General features: G+C 37.9%; 1 long non-coding RNA gene across 1 annotated transcript in view; it reads left to right on the top strand.

Annotated features, from left to right (window-relative positions):
- The first annotated feature begins 5,348 nt into the window (after nt 1-5,348).
- LOC306642166 overlaps nt 5,349-19,563 on the top strand; it is a 50,535-nt gene continuing 36,320 nt past the window's right edge. The window contains exon 1 of the long non-coding RNA XR_013758414.1: nt 5,349-5,406. This is a non-coding gene — a long non-coding RNA (uncharacterized lncRNA). The remainder of the gene's footprint in view (nt 5,407-19,563) is intronic.

Raw genomic sequence — 19,563 nt, 5'->3', positions numbered from 1 at the left:
CCAAATCTATCATACCTGTTATTTCTGTGTCTTTTAGATGATTTCCCCCCGTCTGATTATTTTTCTGCTTTTTTGTGTGTCTGGCAAGTTTTGCTTGGATGTTGTTGGGTATTGTTAATTTTTTGTTTTCCTTTGAATATTTGGGGGCTTTGTTCTGAGACCTGATTTGGATACTTGGAAACGATTTAATTTTTTGAAGGATCATTTTTTAGCATTTGTAGGCCCAGAAATGTCCTTTTTTATGATACTAATTTGTCCTTCCCACTAAGGCAGAATCTACTCAGTGACCCAGAATCTACCCTATGAACATGTATTAAGTAACTATCCACTCTTAGTGATGCATATGTAAACTGTTCTGGGCACTGTGTGTGCTGCAGGGATTATTATTATTATTATTACTTGCCTATGTTTTGATGGCTCTTTCCCTTGGCCTTAGTGATTTTCCTAACTACATATGGAGGTCGGAACTGGGCCAATGACTCAAGGGAACCCTTCTTCAGATCTCTGGAACTTTCATTTTACATAGGTCTCTCTTCTTCATTCTGTCCTGTAAATTCTGCCTACCTTAATGTCTCCAGATTCTGAGCTCTGTTTTCTCCAATTAGTGAGACTGCTGTCCACTATTTTGTTTCCCTCTCTTTGCACTGACACTGGCAACTCTCCAAGTAGTGAGCTGAGACATTTACAGGACTCATTTTTTGTTCTTTCAGGGATCACTGACCTGTACCGCTTGTTGTCCAATGTTTGAAACCTGATGTTTTATGCATTTTTTGTTGAATTTTCTAATTGATTAAGGCAGGAGAGTAAGTTTAGTCCTGTTAGTCCATCATGACTTAAAGCAAAGTGCCATCACTCTGCACTGCAATGCACACTATTTCAGATTTCCACTGTTCCTAAGAGCACATATATTCTTTCACATTAGAATAATACTGTATGGACTATTTCATCATTTTCCCTTTAACAATGTATTACAAGTTTTTCTATGTTATTACCTATGATTATAGCAATTTTTCCTTTTTATGACTCCCCCCTTTTTTTTTCAACTGTGCTTCTTTGGATTCTCAGAATGCATAGGAATTTACTGTCCTTTCTGTGACTCCTCTCTCTTTTTCTTTTTCTCATCTTTTTGCTCCTTCCTAACTATGCCTGTTTTTGCAATATTAAAGAATGTTGTTTTAATCAGGTTTTTTTTTTTTTTTTTTGCTGCTGTAATGAAATGACCTGACAGAGGAGGAAAAGTTTACTGGGGGCTCATGGTATCAGAGGTCTCTGGTCATAGATAGTTGGCTTCATTCTTCAGAACTCTAGATGAGGCAGAACATCATGGCAGAAGAGTGTGGTGGAGGGAAGCAGCTCACTTGATGATCAGGAAGCAGAGAGAGACTCACCTAGCAGATACAAAATATATACCCCTAGGGCACGTTCCCAAAACCTACTGCCTCCAACCACACCCTATCTGCTTTCAGTTACAACCCAGTTCATAATTATTAGGGGATTAATTCACTTTTGAGTTAAGGCTTTTCTAAACAATCATTTCACTTCTAAGCCTTCTCACATCGTCTCACAATTGAGCTTTTGGGGGACACCTAGTATCTAAAACATAACATAGGTAATTTTGATTTCTGCTAGATAATACAATAAACATTGTTAAGCATAAATATTGTTACACTCATGATAATGTCCTCCATCTTTGTCATTCTTTACATTAAGCTGCTTCAGATTTTGACTCCAGAACAATGAGGTAGGTGGTATTCCCATATTTCTATTGAGGAGATTGTGACTCAATGAACTTAAATAATAGGCAATAAAGTGGCATGATTAAAAGTGGAGGCTCTGGAGTTTGAATCTTCATTAGTTGAAGTCCCACTTCTCCTGTATCTTAGCTATACAATTTTCTGCAAATTACTTATCTCTATTTTTTAGTTAATTGCTATAAAATTAGACCAATAATAATATGAACTTGTAGGATTATTTTGAGGATTGATGACTTCATGCATATAAAATCATTACAGCAGTATCTAAAACTTCTTAAATCCTGTTGTTATTGATTAACCTTTCCAGGATCAGGCATGGAGTACACATGAGAGTCTAAGTTCCTACTCAGCTCTTCTCACTTGAAATGTACATTTTCCTTTCTATAATAGGTGATATGACTATTTGAATTATGGTCCTTAAACACCTTGATTTATTCTCTTTTTATTTCCTTCTTAGTCAATAAGCTCATAAATTGAACTTTGGCTGAGAGATTCTGAATTTCCCTCTAATGACCAATTACTTACATGCCAGTCCATCGTAAATTTCTGAAATCATTGTATTTTTCTTATTTTGGGGGAAATCAAATATTTCTTTGAATGTCTTTAATACAAAGTTCATTTTCTTTTCTCTAATTATGGTAGAAAAATTATTATATATTTCTAAATACAGAATAAATATAGAAATGAATGTTTAGTGCATGGGTTAATATATGAACAAATGAGGAAAACTCAGGATGGACCTACAGTTTTGAGCATCTCTGGCTTTCATGATCCCCTGCTGCCCACCTGCTCTGCTCTGTTACTATCAGAGGACAATAGAACCATCCTCTATGTCTTCAATGTCTAGACAGAAATCTAATTACTTAAATTGTAAATTCAACCTTTCCAGGGCCCAAGAATATTTTCCATGGTGTTCTGGAATTGGACTGGTTTAAGGTTTCTGTCATTAAACCTTACCTAAACTGATGAATGAAAATTTGAGAAATATTTGACTTTTTGAAAAATATCAGACACAAATATTGGCTTGGTTTTTGACTGTTGACACATATAGAAACTGGACTTATTCCTTCTTTTAAATTAAGAAAAAAAGGACATCAATATATTACATACTGAAAGAACTGTTGAAGTCAGGTCTAATAATATTATTTCTTCTCATCTCTGATTTTTTTCCTCCTCCTTGGGAGTTTGCAAATAGTTTTTGATGGTAGGAAATGCCACTCATTGCTAATTTCATGGTGATAGAGAATCTCATCAATCCTCTCCTTTACTAAAGAGTAGAAGAGCAAGCCCTTGCTTCTAATTTTGTTTTAGAGTGGGACCTTTGTTTAAAATGAGCAGCCCTTGAGTACCTGCTTCTTTTGTTCTTCCCTAGGTAAACAATCACAAACACACATGTTTGATTGCCTTTGTCTATTTCTCTATCACATTTTCTCCATAGGAAAAGCTAGAAATTTCTCTGGTTCTTGAGAATTGAGATTCTGCTGTGATACGGGAAAGCAGTCTCTCCTAAGTGCAGAAATGGGGGCACTTCCAGGTATGCTGAAAATCTCCCCAGGATGTGCAATGGCTCCATTTTTGTCCTGTTATTAGTTCTCTTGGGAGCAGGCATTTTTTCTTTGGTTCCTCTACAGCTTCAGGCACAAAGCAAGAACTGTGGACTCATGTAGTACCACAACTACTCAGGTCCCCCCTTAACTCAGAAGGGATACTTTAGGTTACATGCAGATAGTATCTGCAATAGCTGGCTTATAGTCAATAGGCTTATCATGTAATCTGAAGGTCAGTTCAAAGCATCCAACAAGGGATGTTGCCTGTAATTCGAAAATTTGTTTGGAAAGATGATCTTAGGTTAGTTAGTAGGGCCAATCTCTGAGGGGCAAATCTCTAGATAGCAAGGGGTGAATTTTTTTAGTCTTATTTAGCAAGCATACAATCCTTTTGAGATTCATTAATTACAAAAAGAAAGATACATCATAGAACAAAAGGAAAAAAGAGATAATGTTTATTGGATACCCCCTATGGATTGTGTGCTAGGTCTTCCTCAGCATTTTGGGATGTGTGACGATACATAAGACCTGACTTTTATCTTCATGAACTTTGTATTATTATGGTGGAAAAAGATGTGTATGAGAGTTAATTTTTTCTTTTGTGTGAAGTGGAGGGCTGATCTCACATGCTTCTGGAGCCTTGGTTGGCTCATGCAACCTCACTGAGGAGCTCAGAGCATCCATCAGGCCTTGACCTCCATCTTTGTAACATGAAGAGTGGTTATGGTGCTGATGGTTAGGGCAGTCCTGCTGAGTAGGCTCTAGTGTCGTTCACATAGGATTACAGATAGGACATTTTTGTGCCAAGGAGAACTTGCTATTTGCTTTTCTCCCTTCTGATCCAGATGTTATATTTTGTTTGGTCATGGAAATCCCCCAAGCTACCCACCCACTACACTTCCCAGACAGTACCTAGTTTATACTGGGGGTTTCCAAACATCCTGTCTTTCCTACTTCCAGAAGGTTTATATGCAAGAGTATGTAAATTTCCCTCTCTAGCCTCTAGTTTCCTTGCTACCCAAATGAACTTGGGGATAGGTATTTTACTTCTCAACAAAGTTTTAGTATTCTGTGAGACAAAAACTCTAAATTGAGGTGGAAATATTTTTCTATCATGGGAAATTACTCAGGATGCAATAAAAATGTGTTTTGCTTATGGCAAAATTTGCAAACCTTCACTCAGTGAAAAGTACATTTTTTTGCTCAGTGATGAAGCTGGCAAAAAGTCAAATTTGCCTGTTTCTCTCCATGTGAGTAATTTCTGAGCATCTTACTCCTACCTCCCTGCATGTGCTCCATCTTCCTCTGGGGCTATAATTAGACCAACAGGGGTGACTATTTTAACAGAAACATAAAGACTCAAGAAGATAAGTACACCAGGATTGCACAAATCTAAATCTGGAGTCAATTCTTAGAGCAGTATCTTCCTTTCCCTAACCTCATTACATTGTATGTACAAAGTATGAATATACTGGTAATTTTACATAAACTAACATCCATAGTTCTCTCAACACAAAGTTTATTTGAGCACTTAGGTGTAAGAAAGTGTTGACATCTAGTGTCAACTGATCCTGTCTAAATGCCATTTGCTAGCCCAATTGGTAGGACAGCAGGAAGGTTACAATATTAATTATAAAACTGCCATAAATTATCAGGAGAAATCGGTAGTCTTCTTAAATTCAAATAGCTGCTAATTAATTTGCCCTTGTCAACTCTAAGAAATAATAAAGCAAAAGAAAGAATTAGAGTAATCTGAGGCAAAGCTGATGAAAATAATTTGTATTTCATTTGTTTCCTTTGAAGTAATGTTACAATAAAAATAAATAATAAGAATAATGGAATTACTTATCTAGCAATAATTACAAGTTTTAGAAGTTAGTTAACCTGGCTATAATAAATTAAAAATAATTTTATGTCCTTCAACAAGATAACCAAAATTTAGTTAAGAAGTACTGAATATTTGCAAATTATTGCACTCTTGACATAACATGGATGAATAATCTATATATATTTAACTAACTATACTTTTTCTTGGTATCTGTTGATTAGGGATGTTATTTCCATGTTTATACTGATGTCAGTTCTTATTCACATAAGAAGTAAAGGTAACAGATTGATCACTGGTTTTTGATTGAGAAGATCAGAGTGATGTTCAGAATAGTGTCTGTATGCATGAGCATACATGTATATGTATACATGATATATTTGTGCAGAATGGGTATCACCAAATTTCTTATAGTATAACATCTATGGGATTGATGGTTTTAGAAACTTCCATCTTTTAGAACCACTTTAAGATATTTATTTATTCTCTTCAACACTTCTGCTAGTCTTTTCATCTTTAAAGAGGAATATACTAGAGAAAAGTTCCATGGCTGAATCTATTCAGGATGTTATGTGTGTTTGTGTGTGTGTGTGTGTGTGTGTGTGTGTGTGTGTGTGTGTGTGAGAGAGAGAGAGAGAGAGAGAGAGAGGGAGAGAGAGAGAGAGAGAATGTGTGTGAAAATTAATACCATATTGAATCCTTTTCCAAACCATTGTATATTCAACTTACTTTGGTATAAAAAACAGAATCATTTTATCATCAAAGGTGAGAGATATGTGTCCATATACTCTCTTTCTTACATTCTTTTACATCCCTGAGATTCTCATTAGCCTTTGTTTCTAGCAAGCTGTGGAAATAACAAGGGTGAGTCTTAGAGGTCAACATGTAACACCTGTTACTTCCCCTTTTAAGTTCAGAACCAAATGAGAATTAAAAGCTAAAGACAGACAAATATAGATCTAAAGTCAGCTTCATTACTCATAAAAGTCAATTGGAGGATATGGTTTGTGATTTGTGGGCAAAAGGTCTTGCTCCAATGTCCCACTTATATTAGATGGATTTATCCCCTTAGCCATGGGTGGTTTGGTGCAACTTCAGGTTCCCACTGGAGTGCAGGCCCTGACTGCAAGGTCAGAGAGGGAACCAGCTCTTCATAGGCAGGCTAGTACTATTCCAAGAGGATACCCAGAAAAAGTTGAGATCAGTTTCCTCTATTAACTCATTAGTTAGAAAAGTAATTGGGTTAGTCAATTTTTCATCACTATACCAAAGATCTGAGCTGATCAACTTGTAAAGAGAAAAGATTTGTTTTGGCTCACAGTTTTGGAAGTTTCAGTTCACGATAAGTGAACCCTGTTGTTTTGAGCCTGTGGCAGTATATCATGGTGGGAATGAGTGGCAGAGCAAAACTGTTCACTTCTTGGCTAGGAGATGGAAAAACAGATGGAGAAAGAGAAAGGACCTGGTATCTCAAAATCCCATTCGAGGGCCTACCTGTAGTGGACAGGAGATCTCTCGCCAATCTCTGTCTCTTGAAGTTTCTACCAATCACATCAAACTGGAGACCACCGAGTGTTTAACACATGGACCTTCTGGGGACATTCCAGATATAAACTATAGTAGTCACTCATGTGACGCCTAATGAGCCCAGGGGATAAGAAGGAAGGGCAAGGAGGGTGTGTCCTCCTCAAATGCCTCCTCATAGAAACATAAAAGGGAATAGGATTGATTAATCCCTTGAACCATGTTACCCAGAGAGCCAAACAATTTATGAAGGGACTAAGTTCTGCAGTTAGCATATTTACCTCTGGTGGAGTATGTTCCTTTTGTCCAAGACAGTCCTCTGTGTGTCTGCTGGCCCGATGTATTTATTAATCGAGCTCCTTTCATTCTCAAACCTGTCTCAGTAGGGTTGATAAATTATATGGTCTCCGTGAGTGCCTGGGGGATAAAAGGTCAATAGATTGAATCTCTTTAGAAAGCCTGACAGGTCGCTCATACTTGTGTTATTCTTGGAGTTTGAGATTGTTTTCTAGGATATTCATTTGGTGGAATTTCATATTAGTGAGAGCAGAAAACATTCACCAGTGTGAACAATAACGACAGTGTTTGCAGCAATGTGAAACCACCACTTCCTCTGTGACTTTGGTGACCACATTTCCAGACAGCATGTGATGTCCTCCTGGACCAGACATTTTTTCATCACAGAGAGGGTGATTTAAAGTGAATTTCCTCCCTTTCCATGACCACAGCTGCAGCATTTATTGACAGGTTTTGTCTTTTATGACATAGGGATTTGGATGGTATTAAAGTCTCCAGAAAGCCAAGCTTTCCTGGGGGATGGGAAACATAAGGAACAAGCTGAGGAGTGAGGCTGGCGGTGGAGCCTAAGAAGACTCCAGGAGGGGTCCTGGAGAGTGCTATTTATAGCAGGATATAGAAAATGATCCCAGCCCTGTAGCATGGAAAGAAATGACTGTGTGACCGGAATCCAAGGCAAACTATTTGCCCACTCTCTTGTTTGAAGCTACAAGAGGGCAAATTATTATCAGCGAGACTGTACATGCTCAAATATATTGCCCCTGGTGTCTAGAGAAAAAAAAAAAAATTTAAAGTCTATTAAAAGTGTTCTGATTCAAGGTCAGGATTTGAGTTTCTTATATTAATTGATGAAAATTTGCCAGGCTCTGTCAGAAACCATTTCTTTATCAGTACTCCAAACTAAAAAAGGTTTTAACTGGGTAGCTGGGCTACTATTCTTAGGAATCCATCTCCACCTGCTGTGCTGACGTGCTAATTTCTTATTCAGTATTTGAAGAATACTTTTCAATTAAAAATTCTGTGTGAGGTGTTCTATAGAGGACTAAGGTAAGAATTAGATATTTGCATTCCACATATTTCAGTGGAATATGTGACACTTTACTGAGGAAGTAAGAATGAAATGTTCAGCTATCAATGATTTATTTATCTTCATAGAATTTTAAACATAGTTTGTTCCAAAGTTTCATTTTACTAATGAGGGAAGTGAGGATGAGAGCCTTATAGGATGAGTAGTGATCAGACTAAGGAAGGTATAAGTGTGACGGTCAAGAGGTGAAAGTTGGCATATTGTATTTAAGAAATGAGTAGAAATTCAATTTGGGTCAAGCATGGAGTTTGGGAGAAAGAGGGTGGTAACTGGTGAGTCCGGAGAGATGCAGGAACCAAACTTTCAACTATGGAAGGGTTTCTGAGACACACACACAGGATTTCCGAGTTTCAGAAAATGCAGAAGGGAGTTGGAGAGGAGAGAGAGAAATAGTACTTGAGAGAGGCCTTCCTTGAGAGTGCCATCGGAGCACATGTCTAGCTCCCTCTTGGCCTCACTCCCCTCTAATGACATAAAATATGTCTTCAAAAGCACTATATAGGCTGGTGGTGTTCAGCGGTAGAGCACGTGCTTAGCATGTACAAAGGCCTGTGCTTGATCCGTAACACCAAGAATGACACAAGTGAAAAGAAAGTAATGTAACTGCAAGAGAGAGTGGAAAGTCAGAGAAGAAGTTTTGACTGATCCAAAACCTGTGAAGGGAGTCCTGGAAGCTAAACAGAGGAACTGAAGCTCTGAAAACATGCATAGGAGAATACATGTGGAAGATACTAATAGTCTACTCTCACCTTCAGGGGGACACACTGACAGTAAAGCAATATTATTTAACTGCAGACAAAATGTGCAGTTATTTGCACTCATTAGTCCAGTTAAGCAACTTTGTAAAAATAAAGTGATAACCAAGTAATATTAGACATTCAAGGAACACCAACAATATGGAAAGAAGGAAAAAAAAAAAAAAAAAAAAAAGACTAACCAATCTGAGAAAATAGAAATTATTCAGTGAATATAAGACAACTGTGAAAAACTTATTTAATCCTCAACCACTGTAGAAGATAGAAACCATTATTATTTTTAGAATAAGGGAACTGAGGAACAGAGTGGTTAGGCAATTAGCCTAAAGTCCCACATCTCATAAGGTGGAAGAAATTTGAACATAGGCTATTTGACTCCAGAGCCTGTATCTTAACCATTTGAAGAAATGGTAGAAGATAATATTCACAAAGTAAAGATAATTATTAATTAGCCTTAAGAATGAAAGGATGCTGCAAGTCCTGTGTACAATGGGTAATGAAAGACACCAATTGCATGCCACCTGATTAAAGTGTATATTTCAGAAAAGAGGGAAACAACTTACTCACAAAGGAACAAGACTCACGGTGACATCAGACTTCTCATTGGTCATAAAAACGCAACCCTTCTCAAAAGTGGGTCTAACAAGATCTGACAGGTCACCTACACTTAACTCCCTTCCTGCCAAAAGGGAACACTGTTTACAAACGTGAATGACTCACACAAATAACATTCAAATTTATGGGAAGAAATAGACAATTTTTAGGCATGCAGCAACCCAGAATTTACTATATACACTGATTATCTCTGAAAGAATTATTCAGTAATAGTATCAAAATGATAGTGTTAGGAATAGAGAGTATCAAAATAGCACAGAGATCTAAGAAACAGACAAAAGTAATCACTGATGCAAAATATAAGGAAAGTAATACCCACCCAGACCAAAAATCAATGTTTTTTTTTTCTGTTTTTATTTAACATTATTATTTTATTTCCTGAGAAGCAACGTGGGGAGAGTGAGTATGACAATACCCAAAGATTCCTTTTTAAAATTTCTATGAAGAGAATGTAGAAACAAATATGCTTAGCTTTGTGTGTAAAAAGTTTAAGAACAACTTTAACAAAAAAAGTAAAAGCAAAAACCGTACTTAGATATCAGCTCACCCCAGTAATAATGGCTATTGTCAACATAACTAAAGATAACACGTGTTGGTGAGGATGTGCAAGGAAGGGAACCCTTGCTACTATTGTTGATAATGTAAATTGATGCAGCCATCATGGAAAACATTGTGGGGGTTCCTCAAAAAATTAGAAATAAAACTACCATATGATTCAGCCATCTCACGGCTGGGTATATATCCAAAAGAAATGAAATCAGTATGTCAAAGGGATATCTGCACTCCCATGTTCCTTGCTGCACCATTCATAATAGCCAAGAACTGGAAACACCTGTGTCTGCCAACTGAAGAAAACAGTACACGTGCAGCCACACGAAACAATGAAAGACTCTCGTTTGCAGAAACGTGGACTGAATTGGAATCATTATGTTAAATGATAAATCATGCACAGAAAGGGGAACCACAGGATCTCACTCATATATGGCATCTAAAAGTCTTGATCTCTTACAAGTTGAGAGTAGAACAGTGATTATCAGAGTCTAGAGAGAGTAGGGAAGAAGTGATGGGGAAAGGTTAATCAGTAGGTACTGAGTTACAGTTAAGAACAAGATGGGGTGGTGGTCTCTTATTGTGTAGTAGGGTGACTTAGATAACAGTAATGTACTGTACATTTCTAAAAGGAAGAAGAGAGGATTTTGAAAGTTTTTCCAAAAAAGAAATACTATTTGAGACAAATGTGTTTAACTTGATTTAAATATTACACAGTGCAAACATGCATCAAACATTACATGTTACCCATTTATATGTATAATCTTTATGTTATTAGTTAGAAATAAATTTTTAAAATGTATGAGGACTAAACCACTAAAGTGGAAAAATGAAATAAATAAAAATAAAACAACTCTGCCAAACGCAAGTAAAACAAAGACCAAAGCTAAAAGAATGGAATAAACAGAATTAAGAATAAATATAGAGAGGTTTCAAGATGGTGGCCTAGAGGGTGGCTGCATTTCATGTTGCTCCAGGACTCAGGATTCAAAAGAGGAGATATTGAGAGACTTGGGACCAACTCAAAGCAGCCGGGTGAGTCTCTCCCATTGGGGAGGCGTCCCGGATGGGACGGTGGTCCCAGAACGCAGGGAACTTGTGAAGTAGAGCTGCCAGCGAGACACCCCTCCCCCCGCTGGAGCAGTGAGCTCGGACAACTGGGAGCATCATAGAGAAGGCCGCTCGGCGCAGCGCTGGGACTCGGAGCAACCACTGAGGCTCCGGTGGCTGCCCGGGCGGGGGGAGTGGCGAGGAGAGCTGTGTGGACTCAGAACACCGGGGCCTGCCCTGAGGAGGAGGAGGAGCGTGGCCGCTTGGATTCGGAGTGACTGCACCAGAGCTACAGACGGTTGCCAGAGGAGGAGCCACGCAGCGAGCTGTTTGGACTTAGAGCGACGCTTCTGAACACCGGGACCTGCCCTGAGGAGTAGGAGGAGGAGGAGGAGGAGCGCGGCAGGTCGTTTGGACTCGCAGTGACTGCATTAGAGCTCCAGGTGGCTGCTCAGAGGAGACGGCGAGTGATGAGTTGTTTGGACTTAAAGCGACTGCTCCTGAACACAGGGGGGCTGCCTGGAGGAGAAGCCCGGTGGGTCGCTTGGTCTCGAGTGGCCGCACCAGAGCTCCGGGCGGTTGCCCAGAGGACGCGTGCGGCGGGTCATGTGGATTCAGAGCCACTCAGAGCAACCACTCTTAAACACCTGGGGAGTTACCAGGAGGAGGAGGAGGAACGGGGAGGGTCATTTCCACTCGGAGTGATTGATTGTCCAGGGCTACGGTGGTTGGTGGGAGGAGGCACGCAGTGAGTTGCTTGGACTCCTAGTGACCGCACCAGAATACTGGGTGGCTGTCTGGAGGAAGAGGTGTGTGGCGGGTCTCTGGGACTCAGAGCGATTGTACGGGGCCCCAGGTGGCTGCTCAGAGGAGGGGCCGCATAGCCAGGCGATTAGGTGCACAGCAGGGTCCCAGGATCTAGGAGGCTTCTTGGTGGAAGAGCCCCACAGAGGCACGCTTAGGGGCTGAGCGAAGGTTCCAGGACTGCAGGCAGATTCTCTGAGGAGGGGCAGCCTAAGGAGATTCATCTGCGAAGGGTGAGGCTCCCAGGCCCAGGAGGTAGGGCCAGGCCCCTGGGAACTTTGCAGAGGAAGGCAGCCCAGCCCAGGCGGTAGCTGTAAATTGAGGGGAACCTCTAGGAGGGAACTGACCAGCGAGACCTCCCCACCGGGTGAGTCTTCCCTGCCGGGTGAGGTTTCCCCACAAGGACGATAAAACCAGAGACACAGGCCCAAACAGGCCTTTTCTCAGCCTGCAGTCTAGTTCCCCTTTGGATGACCATTGGTCAACAAGTGGAGGCACCTCTGCCCACTAGCAGGGAATATACCCCACCTGAAGGCCACCACCCCTAGAGAGACAGCTTCCTTGTGGAGCACTGCATTATCAACTACCTCCAAGACTTCAGCCTACTGAAGGCTAAGAGGGGATATATATATAGAAATCCTCAGGGACATTGTAAGTCAATAGAGGAAACCTACAATATCTCAGCGGTCCACTGATACCTGAACAATATGAGAAAATAAGGAAAGAAAATGCTGCAAACAAATCTAGATGTTACATCAATAAAACCCAATGACAGCATGGCAGAAGAAATGACAGAAAAGGAGTTCAGAATGTACATAATTAAAATGATCAGGGAAGCAAACAATGAGATGAAAGAGCAAATGCACGCACTGAATGATGAGATGAAAGAGCAAATGCAGGCATTGCATGATCACACCAATCGACAGTTAAAAGAGCAAATACAGGAAGCAAAAGATCATTTCAATAAAGAGTTAGAGATAATGAAAAAAAACCAAACAGAAATCCTTGACATGAAGGAAATAAACCAAATTAAGAACTCCATAGAAAGCATATCCAGTAGGATAGAACACCTGGAAGACAGAACCTCAGACATTGAAGACAAAATATTTAACCTTGAAAACAAAGTTGAACAAACAGAGAAGATGGTAAGAAATCATGAACAGAATCTACAAGAATTATGGGATATCATGAAAAGGCCAAATTTAAGAATTATTGGGATTGAGGAAGGCTTAGAGAAACAAACCAAAGGAATGAACAATCTATTCAATGAAATAATATCAGAAAATTTCCCAAATCTGAAGAATGAAATGGAAAATCAAGTTCAAGAGGCTTATAGGATTCCAAATACACAAAATTACAAGAGACCCACACCAAGGCACATTATAATGAAAATACCTAACATACAAAATAAAGACAGAATTTTAAAGGCTGTGAGAGAAAAGAACCAAATTACATACAGGGGGAAACCAATACGGATATCAGCAGATTTTTCAATCCAGACCCTAAAAGCTAGAAGGGCCTGGAACAACATTTTTCAAGCCCTGAAAGAAAATGGATGCCAACCAAAAATCTTATACTCAGCAAAACTTACCTTCAAATTTGACGATGAAATAAAATCCTTCCATGATAAACAAAAGCTAAAAGAATTTACAAAAAGAAAGCCAGCATTACAGAACATTCTCAGCAAAATATTCCATGAGGAAGAGATGAAAAACAAAGAAGCAAATCAGCAAAGGGAGGAATTATCCTAAAGGAATTGTCAAATAAAGGAGGAAACAAGTTGTGTCAAACAAATAAATAAATAAAATTAAAAAATGAACCAAATGACCGGGAAACCAAATCATATCTCAATAATAACCCTGACGGTTAATGGCCTGAATTCCTCAATCAAAAGACATAGACTGGGAGATTGGATTAAAAAGAAAGATCCAACAATATGTTGCCTACAAGAAACTCACCTCATAGAAAAAGATACCCATAGACTAAAGGTGAAAGGATGGGGAAAAACATACCATGCACATGGACTCAGCAAAAAAGCTGGAGTATCCATCCTCATTTCAGACAATGTGGACTTCAAGTCAAAGTTAGTCAGAAGGGATAAAGAAGGTCATTTCATACTGCTTAAGGGAAGCATAAATCAGCAAGATATAACAATCATGAACATCTATGCCCCAAACAGTGGCTCATCCATGTATGTCAAACAAATCCTTCTCAATTTCAGAAACCAAATAGACCATAACACAATAATACTAGGTGATTTTAACACGCCTCTCTCACCACTGGACAGATCTTCCAGACAAAAATTGAACAAAGAAACCATAGATCTCAATAACACAATCAATAATTTAGACTTAACGGACATTTATAGAATATACCATCCAACCAAGAGCGAATACACTTTCTTCTCAGCAGCACATGGATCCTTCTCTAAAATAGACCATATATTATGCCATAAAGCTAATGTTAGCAAATACAAGAAGATAGAGACACTACCATGTATTCTATCAAATCATAATGGATTGAAGTTAGAAATAAATGAAAGAGTAAAACACAGAAACTATTCCAACATCTGGAGATTAAACAATATGCTATTATATGATGAATGGATAACAGAAGATATTAGGAAGGAAATTAAAAAATTCTTAGAGGTAAATGAGAACAAAGAAACATATCAAAATCTCTGGGACACTCTGAAAGCAGTACTTAGAGGAAATTTATTTCATGGAGCGCATTTAATAAAAGAAGTAAAACTCAACAAATAAACGACCTAACACTACAGCTCAAAGCCCTAGAAAAAGAAGAACAGACCAGCACCAAAAGTAGTAGAAGACAGGAAATAGTTAAACTCAGAGCTGAAATCAATGAAATTGAAACAAAAGAAACAATACAAAAAATTGACAAAATAAATAGTTGGTTCTTTGAAAAAATAAAAAAAAATGATAAACCTTTAGCCACACTAACAAAGAGAACACGAGAGAAAACCCAAATCACTAAAATTCGGAATGAACAAGGAAATATCACAACAGACAGGATGGAAATACAAAATATAATTAGAAGCTATTTTGAAAATCTATACTCCAACAAAATAGAAAATTTCGAAGACATCAACAGATTTCTATAGATGTATGAATTGCCTAAACTGAAGGAGGAGGACATACACAATTTATAGACCAATTTCAAGTACTGAAATTGAAGAAGTCATGAAAAGCCTACCAACAAAGAAAAGTCCGGGACCAGATGGGTTCTCAGCCGAGTTCTACAAAACCGTTAAAGAAGAGCTCATTCCAATACTTCTCAAAGTATTCCATGAAATAGAAGAGGAGGGTACCCTCCCAAACTCATTCTATGAAACCAATATCACCCTGATACCTAAACCAGACAGAGACTCATCAAGGAAAGAAAATTTCAGACCAATATCCTTAATGAACATCGATGCAAAAATTCTCAACAAAATTTTAGCAAATCACATACAAAAACATATTAAAAAGATAGTGCACCATGATCAAGTGGATTTCATCCCAGGGATGCAAGGTTGGTTCAACATCAGAAAATCAATAAACGTAATTCACCATATCAATAGACTTAAAGTCAACAATCACATGATTATTTCAATAGATGCAGAAAAAGCATTTGATAAAATACAGCACCCCTTCATGCTCAAAACACTAGAAAAAATAGGGATAGTGGGAACATTCCTTAACATTGTAAAGGCCATTTATGCTCAGCCCATGGCTAATATCATTCTAAATGGTGAAAAACTGAAAGCATTCCCCCTAAAAACTGGAACAAGGCAGGGATGCCCTCTTTCACCACTTCTATTCAACATCGTTCTTGAGACTCTAGCCAGAGCAATTAGACAAACCCAAGAAATTAAAGGGATACGAATTGGAAAAGAAGAACTCAAACTATCCCTGTTCGCTGATGACATGATTATATATTTAGAGGAACCTGGAAATTCCACCAGAAAACTCTTAGAACTTGTAAGTGAATTTAGTCAAGTAGCAGGTTACAAGATCAATGCTCATAAATCCAACGCATTTTTATACAAAAGTGATGAATCTTCAGAAAGAGAAATTAGGACAACTACCCCATTCACAATAGCATCGAAAAAAATAAAATACTTGGGAATCAATCTCACAAAAGAGATGAAAGACCTCTACAATGAGAACTATACAACACTAAAGAAAAAAATTAAATAACACCTTAGAAGATGGAAAGATCTTCCATGTTCTTGGATAGGAAGAATTAATATTGTCAAAATGGCCATACTACCTAAAGTGCTATACAAATTCAATGCAATTCCAATTAAAATCCCAATGACGTACCTCACAGAAATAGAGCAAGCAATTATGAAATTCATCTGGAAAATAAGAAACCCAGAATAGCTAAAGCAATCCTTAGCAGGAAGAGTGAAACAGGGGGTATTGCAATACTAGATCTTCAACTCTACTACAAAGCAATAGTAACAAAAACGGCATGGTATTGGTACCAAAATAGAAAGGTAGATCAATGGTACAGAATAGAGGACACGGACACAAACCCAAAGAAATACAATTGTCTCATACTAGACAAAGGTGCAAAAAATATGCAATGGAGAAAAGATAGCCTCTTCAACAAATGGTGCTGGGAAAACTGGAAATCCATATGCAACAGAATGAAACTAAACCCATATCTCTCACCATGCACGAAACTAAACTCAAAATGGATTAAGGACCTCGGAATCAGACCAGAGACCCTGCAGATTATAGAAGAAAAAGTGGGTCCAGATCTTCAACATGTCGGCTTAGGAGCAGACTTCCTTAACAGGACTCCCATAGCACAAGAAATAAAAGCAAGAATCAATAACTGGGATAGATTCAAACTAAAAAGCTTTCTCTCAGCAAAGGAAACTATCAGCAATGTGAAGAAAGAGCCTACAGAGTGGGAGAATATCTTTGCCAATCATATTTCAGATAGAGCACTAATCTCCAGAATCTATAAAGAACTCAAAAACTCTACTCCAAGAATTCAAATAATCCAGTCGACAAATGGGCTAAGGAAATGAATAGACACTTCACAGAAGAAGATCTACAAGCAATCAACAAACATATGGAAAAATGTTCAACATCTCTAGTAATAAGAGAAATGCAAATCAAAACCACCCTAAGATTCCATCTCACCCCAATTAGAATGGCGATTATCAAGAATACGAGCAACAACAGGTGTTGGCGAGGATGTGGGGAGAAAGGTACACTCATACATTGCTGGTGGGGCTGCAAATTAGTGCAGCCCCTCTGGAAAGCAGTGTGGAGATTCCTTAGAAAACTTGGAATGGACCCTCCATTTGACCCAGCTATCCCACTCCTTGGCCTATACCCAAAGGACTTAAAATCAGCATACTACAGAGATACAGCCACATCAATGTTCATAGCTGCTCAATTCACAATAGCCAGACTGTGGAACCAACCTAGATGCCCTTCAATTGATGAGTGGATAAAGAAACTGTGGTATATATATACAATGGAATATTACTCAGCCATAAAGAATGATAAAATTATGGCATTTGCAGGCAAATGGATGAAATTGGAGAATATCATACTAAGCGAGATAAGCCAATCTCAAAAAGCCAAAGGATGAATGATGTCACTAATAAGTGGATGATGACACATAATGGGGGGGAGGGAAGGGTTAGTGTTAGGGTTAGAGTTAGGGTTAGGGAGGGGTGCAAGTATGGAGGAAGGAAGCACTGTAGAGAGGGAAAAGAGGGGTGGGAGGGGTGGGGGGAAGGGAAAAAATAACAGAATGAATCAAACAACATTGCTCTATGTAAATTTATGATTACACAAATTGTATGCCTTTATGCCATGTACAAACAGAGAAGCAACATGTATCCCATTTGTTTACAATAAAATTAAAAAAAAATAAAATAAAAAAAAGAATACATATATTATATACTAATGTACTTATCAATATAACAGAAAGGTTGAAAAATAGTAACAAAGATAGATTTTTTTCCCCTTAAATAAATGATACACCAATCTAAAGCACAAATCTCAATGAAGTACTCTTAACCACATGTTAGGAATTTTGATCCTAATTTATTAAAATAATTTACTATAAGATTAAAAATAAACCTTAAACATAATGTGTTCAACTCAGAAAACAAGAATATCTCAACATTAGGAAATATATTATCGTAATTGATTATAACACAGACTTTAAATATCATATTGTTATGGTAAAACATTAGTTGTATACTCTTTAGATGAAGTACTTTCTTATTGATTTACAGAAGCTGTTTATATATTCTGGATACTAATTGTCTGATGTATATAGTGAATATTTCTTTAAATTAAATATTCTATATTTAGAAAGTTATTGCTTTAATACTGTCAATATTGTTAACAGTTATTTTATCTTCTGGTTTGTTATATTTTGCTGAAGAGGAGTTTTACTTCTCTTAGGAAATTTTTTTAATTCTATATTCTTCCTCTACTTTTATAATTGTTTAACTATGTTGGTGTTTGTAATAGCAATGCACTGAGAACAAACTGAATGTTGTTGTTAAAATCATGGTGCATTCATGTAATGGGAAAACTTATCATGTGTTCAAATGAATAACCAGAGTTGTAGGAAATGATATGGATATCGCACCAAGATGTATTAAATGGAAAAAAGGAAATAGCATAATAAGATATGATGATTACATTAATATAAAAAAGTCTGTAGAATGCAAATACACAAGGAATGTCTACAGAATGGTACATACCAATGCACATCAAACAGCACTCACTTTTGGGAAGGGAATTAAGTAAGTTTTTATTATGAACATTTATTACTATTGAAATAAAGACTTAGAATACAAAAATGAGAGAAAAATAAAGAAGTATTGGCAGCTGTGCTACAGGAATCATATGAGCGTCTTTTCATCAGCATGAGATTCCGAAGAGATTGCTCTTCTCCAGGCATAGACTTTGGCAACTGTAGGAGCCCAGGGTCATTGCCCGGGAGCTGGGGTAGACCTGCTTAATGCTGCTGCAGAGTCCAGGAGCCTTGGACCATTCTGATGGAGTTAGCATCAGGAGGAACCAGATCACTAGCAATATGACTGGAGAGATCTGGATTCAAATTGTGATTCCACTTTCTGAATTTTTCTCTTTGCCACAGAAGGACAATGATGTGCACCTTATGGGGTGTGGATAGTTTAAATACAAACATTTTTTAGCATTGGATCTTGTTAGTTTCTCTTATTTTGGGTCATAAAATGGAGTTTCCTAATGTTATTTTGGTTCTAATATTGAATGGGTCTTTTGGAGCTGAGCGGGGTGGTTGTTTGGAGAGCTCTGTTTAGACGTTTCCTTCGGGTAGGGGAAGAACATTTACAATGGTAGCTTCTCATTGAGGCCTGCCAGATTAGATTAATTATTTCCATGGATTAAACTGGATTTTAATTATAGGCTCAAATAAGATCCTGGTGTGATTCATCCAAGTTAGTATTAAGACTTTATTTTTTTCTAATGATTCTGACAAGAAGAGGGGAAGGCTATTCTTGGAACATGAAAAAGGCATAAATAGCCACAGCTGGTTTAATTACAACTAGGAAGAGATCAGAAGGAAGGAAAAAAAGATGAGGTGTATGATCCCATGATATTCTAATTAGAAATTTTCATATATGTTGGTTAGTAAAACACTACTGAATTCACATCAGGTACTTTTACAAAGACCTTGAAGGGGGAAATTGCAGTCTCTTATGAGCTTTTACTCTCTCTGAAGATAG

The sequence above is a fragment of the Sciurus vulgaris genome (genome assembly GCF_902686455.1).
Source record: "Sciurus vulgaris genome assembly, chromosome: 12".
NCBI classification, from domain to species: domain Eukaryota; kingdom Metazoa; phylum Chordata; class Mammalia; order Rodentia; family Sciuridae; genus Sciurus; species Sciurus vulgaris.
The sequence above is the reverse complement of the archived record's forward strand: the minus strand, read 5'-3'. Positions and strand labels throughout refer to the sequence as shown.